The 11,014-nt window shown below is 41.3% G+C and overlaps 1 protein-coding gene across 1 annotated transcript in view; it reads right to left on the minus strand.

Annotated features, from left to right (window-relative positions):
• Positions 1 to 10,612, minus strand: part of LOC146561798 (bifunctional heparan sulfate N-deacetylase/N-sulfotransferase 2-like) — a 53,440-nt gene extending 42,828 nt beyond the window's left edge. The window contains exon 1 of the mRNA XM_085243119.1: positions 10,458 to 10,612. The gene's annotated coding sequence lies outside the window, so the exon portion shown is untranslated. The remainder of the gene's footprint in view (positions 1 to 10,457) is intronic.
• Positions 10,613 to 11,014: the final 402 nt, after the last annotated feature.

The following is an 11,014-nucleotide window of genomic DNA, read 5'->3' on the forward strand; positions in this document are numbered from 1 at the left end:
TATGGCTCTTCCGTTTGACAATCTCTCCGGCATTGGAACCATCATCTGTTTTCTCTTCGGTCACGCTCGGTTGATTTTTCTAGTCGGCACACTCATTTCCTCCATTACCCGCTGGCTGCTTCCCAAACAAACACACGTGCAGCTTGGCACTTGTGCTGTACGTAACAAGTCACGCGATGTGACGCTGTGGCTGTGATTGGTTCGGCTCTGCGCTACTTAATTTGGATTGGCTGGTCTTTTTTTTTTTTTTTTTTTTTTTAAGAGGAGAAGAGCGGCGAGGTCTATCGCGATAGTTTCTCTATCGAGTAAAAGTTATATCGCGATACATATCATTATCGTTCTATCGCCCAGCTCTAGTGCAACGATAGAAGTTCACCAGGATGTCTGAGGACAGGTGGTTCTTCCTCAGAGTCCTCAAGAAGAAGAGGCGCTGGTGAGCCTTCTTGACCAGCTTGGAGCAGTTGGTCGTCCAGGTGAGATACTCGGAGATGTGGACTCCCAGGAACTTGAAGCTGCTCACACGCTCCACAGCCGTCCCCTTAATGTGGATGGGTGGATGTGGGTCAGCATTCCTCCTGTAGTCCACGATGAGCTCCTTGGTCTTCTCGGTGTTAAGCAGCAGGTTGGTTCTGTCGCACCACTCAGCCAGACGATCCACCTCATCGTTGTCACTGATGAGGCCAATCACCGTGGTGTCATCTGCAAACTTAATGATGGTGTTGGAACCATCAGCAGGTCTGCAGTCGTGGGTGAAGAGGGAGTAGAGGAAAGGGCTCATCACACAGCCTTGTGGTACACCGGTGTTCATCGTGATGGTAGATGAGCAGCGGTTATCCAGCCGGACATGTTGGGGGCGGTTGGTCAGGAAGTCCAGTAACCATTTGCACATGAGGGAACTGATGCCCAGGTCTGTCAGTTTCCTGATGAGTTGTGAGGGGTGGATTGTATTGAATGTTGAACTGAAGTCTATAAACAGCATTCTGGTGTAGGTGTTGTTGTTGTCCAGGTGTGAGAGGACAGAGTGCAGTGCGATGGAGACTGCATCCTCTGTGCTCCTGTTCTGGCGGTATGCGAATTGGTGGGGGTCCAGGGTGGGGGGGAGACAGGATTTGAAGTGTGCTAGGACCAGCTGCTCTAAGCACTTAGTGATGATGGGGGTGAGTGCTACTGGGTGGTAGTCATTGAGGCAAGATGGGTTGGAGTTTTTGGGTATCGGGACGATGGAGGTGGATTTGAAGCAGGCCAGTAGGCGAAACCCTAATAATTTTGATCGTGACCTTTCTTCTGGTATCAAAAGTAGTCTCCTTGTACAGGTGGCTGCCATCATACCTGTTGCTTGTGTAGCTTTTCTTATTACACTTTTATTCTCCAGTCAACTCTCCTTGAAATGCTACAATACAACACTCTGAACAGTCAGCCTTTTAAAGCAGTTGAGTTCAGGCTGTTGCTTGCATCGGAAGTCAAAAACCTCCAAGCTGTAATCTTTCAGGCAGAGGAGTGACTTTCCATTGTGAGATTAAACATGTGTGAATCATGCCATCAGATGATATTTAAATTTGACCAATCACTACCCTACCCTGTCCATTCTGAGAATAAGAAAAAGTTAGGGGTGGGGTTGGACTTTATTCGTACAGAAAGGCAAAATGAAATAATGTCATACTCTAAGATACTGGATTTCTTATGTTCATGATCTATAAGCAATAACCATCAAAATTAAAACAAAGACTCTAAGTAGTTCACATAATATACAAGCCTTTAATTAAATCACATAAAAATGTAATGATATTCAAATTTTTGTGACACACCATTTATTCATTCATGAGCTCCTGTTGAGGAGGTACAGGGAGCCACACTGCACACCTTTAAGGTCAGTCCGTGAAAATATTGTCAGATATAAACTGGTCTGTGGCACAAAAAAGGTGGGGACTGCTGGTTTATAGGTCCTATCCACTGAAGATCAAAAATGCAAGGAAATGCATTAATTGATACTGATCAATATTACTATTGGATCATATCTAACTGTGTTGACACTAAAAGTGCCATTTTCAACTACCGGTACTCCAGCTGACACAGAACTTTACACGGCCCCTCCCCTCAATAGCATGAACACAGATGCACACCTTAATGCTAGTCAAATAACAATAATAACAAATCCCTGTTCATTGCTATGAACAAATGCATGTTTGTGCAACAGGTATGCAGGTTTATGTGTATATGAGCCTGTTTAAAATCCCTAACTGTGTTACCAGAGAAATCAGCTGGCTCCATTACCACAGGGCCAGGTTTTAATAGCTTCACTCTCATACACAAACACTTTCTCTTCATGAAAATCACCCCAGGGCCTTCCTCTTAATTATCAAGTCTTATCACAAACATCAGGAATATATTCTCAGGACAAAATTAGGCATGTGCTTACAGCACACCACTAATTGTATAGCCATTCAAGAAGAGAAATGAACAAGTGAGACTTCAGAGGGGAACCTTACAAAGGGAAAATCAGCTTTTATAGCCGGCTCACTCATCATTTAAATTTTACCACAAAATAACTTTACAGTATGAGGGAAAAAATGTTTCCTAAAATACAAAACTGCAGTCACCGTTTGATAGTAGATTCATTCTGAAGTGGAACAGTGTTGTTGTGCCCCATCAGGTTGACCCTCTATGTTAAAATATTGCTACTCTGAGTGACTGAAACATACAATTAGGTCCATAAGTATTTTGACAGTGACAATTCAGAGAATTTTAATTCAAACAATCAAAATCAGACGACAGTACACTTTCTGCTTAAATCCAAAAACTAAACCAAAATGATGAATTAACAGGCTCGCATTTTCAGACAGTCAAAAGACACTAGACAACTGAATGTTAAACAGTTCTCACAGCCAGATGACAAATAAAGCAAATAAAAGATCTGCAGTGGATTGCAAGTTTTAAGCTTGAACAGCTTTCCACTGAAGCTCTCATTAAAAGATCCCAAAGTGATGGCCATGCAAGTGAAGAAAGCTGACATTAACCCAAATAACCCTCCGTCTCAGATACAGTAGGTTCATTTAGAAGTGATGTGGTGCATGAATGCACTGGCTAGATCATCAATGCCAAAAGGTCTGAAGGAGCACAGAAAACTACTAAAGGGGATGATTGCAGAATAATTTCCACTGTTAAGAAAAAACCCTTTACAACATTATGGAAGTAGGAATATTTTTGTCAAATGAAGGGGAATACATTGGCTTTGCCACAGACCAAACCACAAATAACATTTAGAAACAGAAAGACCAAATAAGACTTCATCACAACATGTCTGAGAGAGCCTGCACAACTCTGGGAAATAAAAAGCAGAAAAATAGGATAAATCTGCAAGACAGTGTTAAAAATATATAGAGGGAAGATAAGGAACGCATAGAAATGCATAGGTAATGACCTCAACCATAACCCCACGAGTACATCATCACCTGCGAATGTTATGCCATAGTGTATGTGTCTGCCAGTGGAACCAGGCCATGACATGACTGCTAGCAGAAGTATCAGGATGCATTAGCCCCTTTTCCGTTTGTACCTCTTCGGATTGACTCGGCACGGTTCACCACAGTTTTCAGGATTTTCCATCAGATCGTAGTACCTGGTACTTTTTTTAGTACCTGCTCGGCTGGGGTTTCAAGTGACTAAAACAGGTACTAAAATGTGACGTCGTCAGACTGCATGGCATTGATTGGGTGGTTAGTAGTGTCTGATTAGTCATGAGTGTCTCAGCTCAAGAAAATCATAACCGCCATTTTTTAAACTCAGCAACAAAGGGAATGGCTACAAAAAAAACAACGCCGTGACCCCCACGAGTGTGACGAAAAGCTACAGACAGAGCAGCAGGTCGCTTCAACATCCACCTTTGTTCTAGTGTTTGTGTAGCATATTAGGCAAGGCAAGGCAAGGCAAGTTTATTTGTATAGCACAATTCAACAACAAGGTGATTCAAAGTGCTTTACAGAGACATTAGAAACAAGAACAAATAAAAAGCATGATTTAAAATTGATTAAAACAAGCAAATAAACTAACTAACTAATTAACAAACAAACAACAAACAACAGTATATAAAATCAAAACAGATAAAATCAGAACAGTAGATAAAATCAGTAGTTAAATGTAAGTTTTGAAATTTAAGCTTAAAGTGTGGATTTGGTGCTTTATTCAAATGCAGCTGAGAACAGGTGAGTCTTCAACCTGGATTTAAATAAACTGAGTGTTTCAGCTGATCTGAGGCTTTCTGGGAGTTTGTTCCAGATATAAGGAGCATAAAAGCTGAATGCAGCTTCTCCGTGTCTGGTTCTGACTCTGGGAACTGATAAAAGACCGGATCCAGATGACCTGAGGGATCTGGAAGGTTCATACTGGGTCAGGAGGTCATTGATGTATTTTGGTCCTAAACCATTCAGAGCTTTATAGACCAGCATCAGAACTTTAAAGTCTATCCTCTGACGGACAGGCAGCCAGTGTAAAGACCTCAGAGCTGGACTGATGTGGTCCACTTTTTTGGTCTTAGTGAGGACTCGAGCAGCAGAGTTCTGAATGAGCTGTAGTTGTCTGACTGATTTTTTAGGTAGACCTGTAAAGATGCTGTTACAGTAATCAAGCCTACTAAAGATGAATGCATGGACTAGTTTTTCCAGGTCCTGTTGAGACATCAGATCTTTTATCCTTGATATATTCTTGAGGTGATAGTAAGCTGATTTTGTTATTGTCTTAATGTGTTTTTCTAAGTTTAGGTCTGCATCCATCACTACACCCAAATTTCTCGCCTGGTTTGTGGTTTTTAGATGTATAGATTGAAGTTCTCTGGTGACCTGTAATCGTTTTTCTTTGGCGCCAAAGACTATTACCTCAGTTTTGTTTTTGTTTAGCTGGAGAAAATTGTGGCACAACCAGTCATTGATTTCCTCAATGCATTTACCAAGAGCCTGTACAGGGCCTCGGTCTCCTGGTGACATTGTGATATATATTTGTGTGTCATCTGCATAGCTGTGATAGTTTATTTTGTTGTTGTTTATAATCTGTGCCAGTGGGAGCATGTAGATGTTAAACAGAAGGGGTCCCAAGATGGAACCTTGGGGAACTCCACATGTGATACTTGTCTGCTCAGATGTGAAGTTACCTATTGATACAAAGTATTTCCTGTTTTCTACGTATGTTTTGAACCAGTTTAGTACAGTTCCTGAAAGACCTGTCCAGTTCTCCAGTCGTTTGAGTAATATGTTGTGGTCAACTGTATCAAATGCTGCACTGAGATCCAGTAAAACTAAGACTGACATTTTTCCACTGTCTGTATTCAGACATATGTCATTAAACACTTTGGTCAGAGCGGTTTCAGTGCTGTGGTTCTGTCTAAAACCTGACTGGAAGGCATCGTAGCAATTATTCTGTTTTAAGAAGTAACTGAGCTGTTGAGAAACTGCTTTTTCAATGATCTTACTTAAAAACGGGAGATTTGAGATCGGCCTGTAGTTGTTCATTTGTGTCTTGTCAAGATTGTCCTTTTTCAGTATAGGTTTGATTACAGCAGTTTTTAGTGATTCTGGAAACACACCTGATAATAAAGAAAAGTTGACGATCTGTAACAGGTTTGACTCTAAAGTCTTTGAGACCTTTTTGAAAAAACTTGTTGGCAGGACATCTAAACAGCAAGAGGAGGAGTTCAGTTGACCTAAGATGTCCTCCAGGTCTTTGCTGTTAATCGGGTGAAACTGTTTGATGGTGTTTAAACAGTTTTTCGGTGGACACAGTACATATCCTGGATCTGCTGTTGATGTACCAATTGCTTGTCTAATTTTTTGGATTTTTTCAGTGAAGAATTTGGCAAAGTCATTGCAGGCCATGGTCGAATGAAGTTCAGCTGCCACTGACACAGGAGGGTTTGTTAGCCTGTCGACTGTAGAAAATAAGACCCGAGCATTATGGCTGTTTTTAGTGATGATGTCAGAGAAGTAGGACCTCCTTGCACTCCTCAGTTGTAAATTATAATTGTGAAGTTTCTCTTTATAAATGTCATAATGAACCTGGAGGTTTGTTTTTCTCCATCTGCGCTCAGCTTTCCTACACTCTCTTTTTTCATTTTTCACCAGTGTGGAGTTTCTCCATGGAGACTTTTTCCTTCCAGAGATAACCTTCACCTTAATGGGAGCAATAGTGTCCATTACATTTAACATGTTAGCATTGAAGCTATTGACGAGCTCATTGACTGACCCTCTGGGCAGGTCAGGTGTTAATGGGAAGACCTGGTTAAAAATTGCACTACTGTGTTCAGTTATACACCGTTTTGTGATCACTGTTGTTGATATATTTGTGTGGGCTGAGATTTTACTTTCAAAGAAAACACAGTAATGATCAGACAGGCCCACATCAGACACAGTAACCTTTGAAATGCTCAGGCCTTTGGAGATCAGTAGGTCAAGAGTGTGTCCTCTATTATGTTTGGCCTCTGTTACATGCTGAGTCAGCCCAAAGTTGCCCAGAGTGTTACTCAGGTCTTTAGTCCCTTTGTCCTGAGGGTTGTCCACATGAATGTTAAAATCCCCAGCAATAATTACACAGTCAAAATCAACACAGATCACAGACAGCAGTTCACTAAGGTCATTAAAAAAGTCTGTGCAGTATTTGGGAGTAGGGCTGGGCCATATTATACCGTTCACGGTAATACCGGTATAATGTTAGGCAACGATAGGAAAATGAAATATCGCGATAGAATGGGAGTAAAACGCGCATGCGCAGTGCCTTTGTTTTCATACGCACATGGCCGATTGTTGAGTGAAACAGATGAACCAGAATTGGTTTGTAAAAATGGTGCAACTTCCGTGATGTGGAACTGGTTTGGTGTTTGTCCGTCAGATACACAACAAAGCACATTTTTTTGCAGAACATGCAAGCGGCCGTTGTTATTGTCGTATTTGTTGGACTAAGATGCTCTTAAATCTGGGAGTAATCTGGGTCCTAAACTCCGTATTCTTCAGGTCAAACAACACTGCAGCATCACTTAGAGTTAAAAACTGTCTAAATTCTTTCATCTTTAATAAAACGATCAGCATTGCTGCTTTACCAGGTGTAACTATAAAGTTTAACTTCCAGGCATCCATGAAAACAAAAGTTATTACATTTAACGGAGTTAGAAGTTAGCAGGAAGCTAGCGGAAGTTAGCTCGCTAGTTTCGCTAGTTACCTAAGCATGATATTGCATGTTCTGACTGAGAGATTTCTGAAAAAATTCAAACGTACAGCTCTGCTATCACTTCCAACATAAATGAAGACAGAAAACTAAACAGCAGTGACGTTTGTAGGGTTACTGAAGTTGGGCTAGCTGGTATATAATGATGTGCTACGTGATCGCTAGCGACACAGCTATGTTAGCATAACATAAACAGTGAAGCTGGAGGACGAACACTAACACTTTTCCACTTATAAAAGTTAACGTGAAGGTTCTTCATGGTTAGAGACAAATGCAATCGCATGGCAGGATGCTGTAAACGGACCAAACTTCAGTCAGGAGAACAACTGAGATAATCCATCCACAATACGAGGTTAGTCATTAATATACTGCAACATGGGAATAGAGCAGCTGCCAGAGAATTCAACATTAATGAATCAATGGTACAGAAGTGGAGGAAGCAAGAAGAATGAGTTTAATAAAGTTTGATTTATCTGACTGCTTTGTTTCGCTTAATGTGCCTTATAATCCCGTGCACCTTATGGTCCGAAAAATGCGTACTGCACACTGCAGTTTAATGTTGCAAAGCACCTCTTTTTAACTTCAGTGGATATTATACATGGTTATGCTCAGGATATGTCAGCCCATTTCTACTGGAAATGCCTTTTGGTTAAACTTTCAGCAAGGAATTTGCATTTGCACTGTTACATTTTTATAAAGCTTTAATGTACATAAAAACCAGCTTCTTGTTTAAGTGAAAATAAATGGAAGGTTGTCTTTTTGCGCTAGTAATGTTGTGGAGTTGTATTTTGTCTCGCATCAATTATATCGTCGGTTATATCGTTATCGCAAATTTTCAAATATATATCGTGATAAATATTTTTGGCCATATCGCCCTGCTCTATTTGGGAGGCCTGTAAACATTAAGAAACACAACTTTGGATGGGGCCTTCAGCTGTAAAGCCACATATTCAAAAGACTGAAAACTTCCAGGAGATAGCTGCTTACATTGAAATGATTCATTAAATAAGACAGCAACCCCTCCTCCTCTCCTGCTCGCCCTGACCTCACTGATAAAACTGTAGTTAGGAGGGGTCGTCTCGATGAGAACAGCTACACTGTTACTTTGGTCCAACCAAGTTTCAGTTAAAAACATAAAATCAAGGCTGTGCTCAGTGATTAAATCATTAATTAAAAATGTTTTCCCAGCTAGAGATCTAATGTTTAATAAAGCCAACTTAAGTGTTTTAGAGGTATTACTTGTCCCCTCGTGTTTGGGAGCAGTCTGTGGCACACAAGGTATGTTTACTATGTTTAAAGATCTTTTAGAGTGCAGCTCTCTGTGTTTTGACCAGGCCACATGTCTCCTGTCACCTAAAAGTACAGAAATTTTAAAACCTTCTAGTAAACAGGGTCCCAGCTTCTCCTGGGACCCTGCAATGCGCAGACACGTTGCTATGACGACAAGCACACAAACAAGGTAATATTAATGTATACTTTATTGATCCCCACGGGGAAATTCCTCTCTGCATTTAATCCATTCACTCAGTGAAGCAGTGGGCAGCCATTGGGCGCCCAAGGAGCAGTGTGTAGGGAACCCCCAACCTTCCGATCATGGGGCCACCACTCTACCTACTGCACTATCCCTGCCCCAAGGTTTGCCCTGCCCCAGCAAACAAGGTACTACTGGGTCGTAATGGCAAACCAGTTGGTCTGAGTCGGGTCCTGTCGACCCAAGTAGGTACTAATAGAAAAAGGGCTACTGTGGCGTGTAGGGGCTATACTTTGATCAGATTCAGCCAAAAGCTATAAAACTGCAAATAGATTGTGATGCAACGAATACTACAAAAAGAACCCAAGAGATTCTCCAGGCAACTAAGAGGAACCTGAGTATTTTTCAAAGACCAAGGCTGTCTCAGCCCAAATAGAGAATGCTTTAGTTAGTGAAGACAAAACTGAAGACAGAGACACAAACAAACAAACAGCAACTGAAGGTGGCAGCATGGCAGCAGTAAAGTCCTCCAGAGCATCTCAAAGGCGGAAACGCACCATGCCTGCTCTTCTAGTTTCTCAGCAAAATGAACAAGTCAAAGCAATTTGTTTTTCACTTCGATTTACGGAGTGTCTTCGGGTGTCTTTGAATTCAGCCATCTCCAGCTGATTAGTTTTATTTCCATCAAACCACATGGAAGCTTTTCATTCCTAATACATTACCCAATCCATATCAGTAAAGAGATCCAACATATTTTTCCCCATAGAGATCGGATGTTTTTTCAAAGTGTTCCTGTTATTTTTTTCAACAGTGTATTTCTGATTACTTTTGTGCTTCTGAATATCGAGTCTGTGTAAAAAAAAAATGGCTGCAATTCTTAAACAGTTAATGCATTACTTTTGTTAAATCCTTTGAATTTAAGCTCAAGGTTTGGACTTACCACATCTTCATCGTTAGATTTGAAATCCATTATGGTGGTGTAGAGAAGCAAAGCTTAAAAATTTGTCACTGTGTAACTATATATATAAACAATATATACTGTATTAAGATGGTCCTAAAATGGTGATGGTCTGGAGTGGAGATGACAACGATAAAGTAGTCTGATCAACCCTTTCTCAGGCCGCGTTCTAGATCATTTAATTTGATATTAAATCATATGTATTTGTAAAGTAGAGTCGGCGAAAGGGGTTCAAAGAGCGCCGAGTCTGCAATGCTGCGGCTATTAGTGTAATCCGAACAGCTCGGGTTATTTGGCAACGACCAAAACATCCAACCTGGTGTCGACAGCACCTCTGTCGCTGTGCAACATCTGGTCTACTTCACGTTACACTAGTGAAAATATGGGACTTGGCAGTAAACCAGACACAAGGGTGCCTTCTCAGTGCACATACCTGTCGGACTCACCACACTATATTACATGAAGGAGGACATTTGAAAAGCAGCACGGCAGCAAACTAACTCTTTAGCCTGCTGAGTGCATGCGCAAAGCTCGCTAACGTTAGCTTAGCTAAGAACAGCGTTCAGTGTGTCTGGGTAAACGTCTAACCTATAAAACCGTGGCCTGACCATGGCTTCCTGGTGGTTTTATCTCATTGTAGTGCAGGTATATCCTTGAGTTGTCCAGCCGCTAACAAGGATTCCCAGTACAAACACCAGTCCCCTAACTACGGGTATGACTTGTACCCACAGTTAGCTGCTGTGGCTATTAGAGCTACTCAAAATCCTGCAGACAACCGGGCTTCAGCCCCTAGGCCTTAGCATAAAATATGTCTGTGACGCTCACCTGTATTCATTGTCCACACACAGTGATCCGTCCATGGCGGAGAAGCACAACAAGCTTCAGTATTTACAGTGAGAAAGTGAACTTCGTTTCGTCGGTGCTCAGGTAGCCATCTTGGTTCTGCCGGGGCCTGGAGTCAACCAAATCCGTCACACAGGGGGAGGGTTTACAATCTGAAGGCCCGCGTTATTAATCCAAGAGTTGTTTTCGTAGACTGAAGACCAAATAAAGAGAACCGTTTTCCTGTCAATTCGGGAAATATCGAATGAGTGGACACACTTTTATTTTGAATAACTGAAGCTACAAAGGTTACATAGATTTGTTTTTGTTTCTGGTGTGTAGCACAGTGAAGTTCCCAGATGTGACCCGCGAGCAGAAGCAAAACACTAACATAACGAGTTTGTTACAAGAATATTGTTGTTTTACTTACTTACTTACACTAAAACACCTCAGTAACGATTACCTATCTGATAATATACATGCTGAACCCTTTGTTTTGCTGTAATCATCATCACATTATCTAATTTGTTCACCCACAGTTTGATTGAGATCCGATTCAG

The sequence above is a fragment of the Mchenga conophoros genome, linkage group LG13, assembly GCF_057382185.1.
Source record: "Mchenga conophoros isolate Kocher_MC1m ecotype Shallow Benthic linkage group LG13, M_conophoros_male_GT1.1, whole genome shotgun sequence".
NCBI classification, from domain to species: Eukaryota; Metazoa; Chordata; class Actinopteri; order Cichliformes; family Cichlidae; genus Mchenga; species Mchenga conophoros.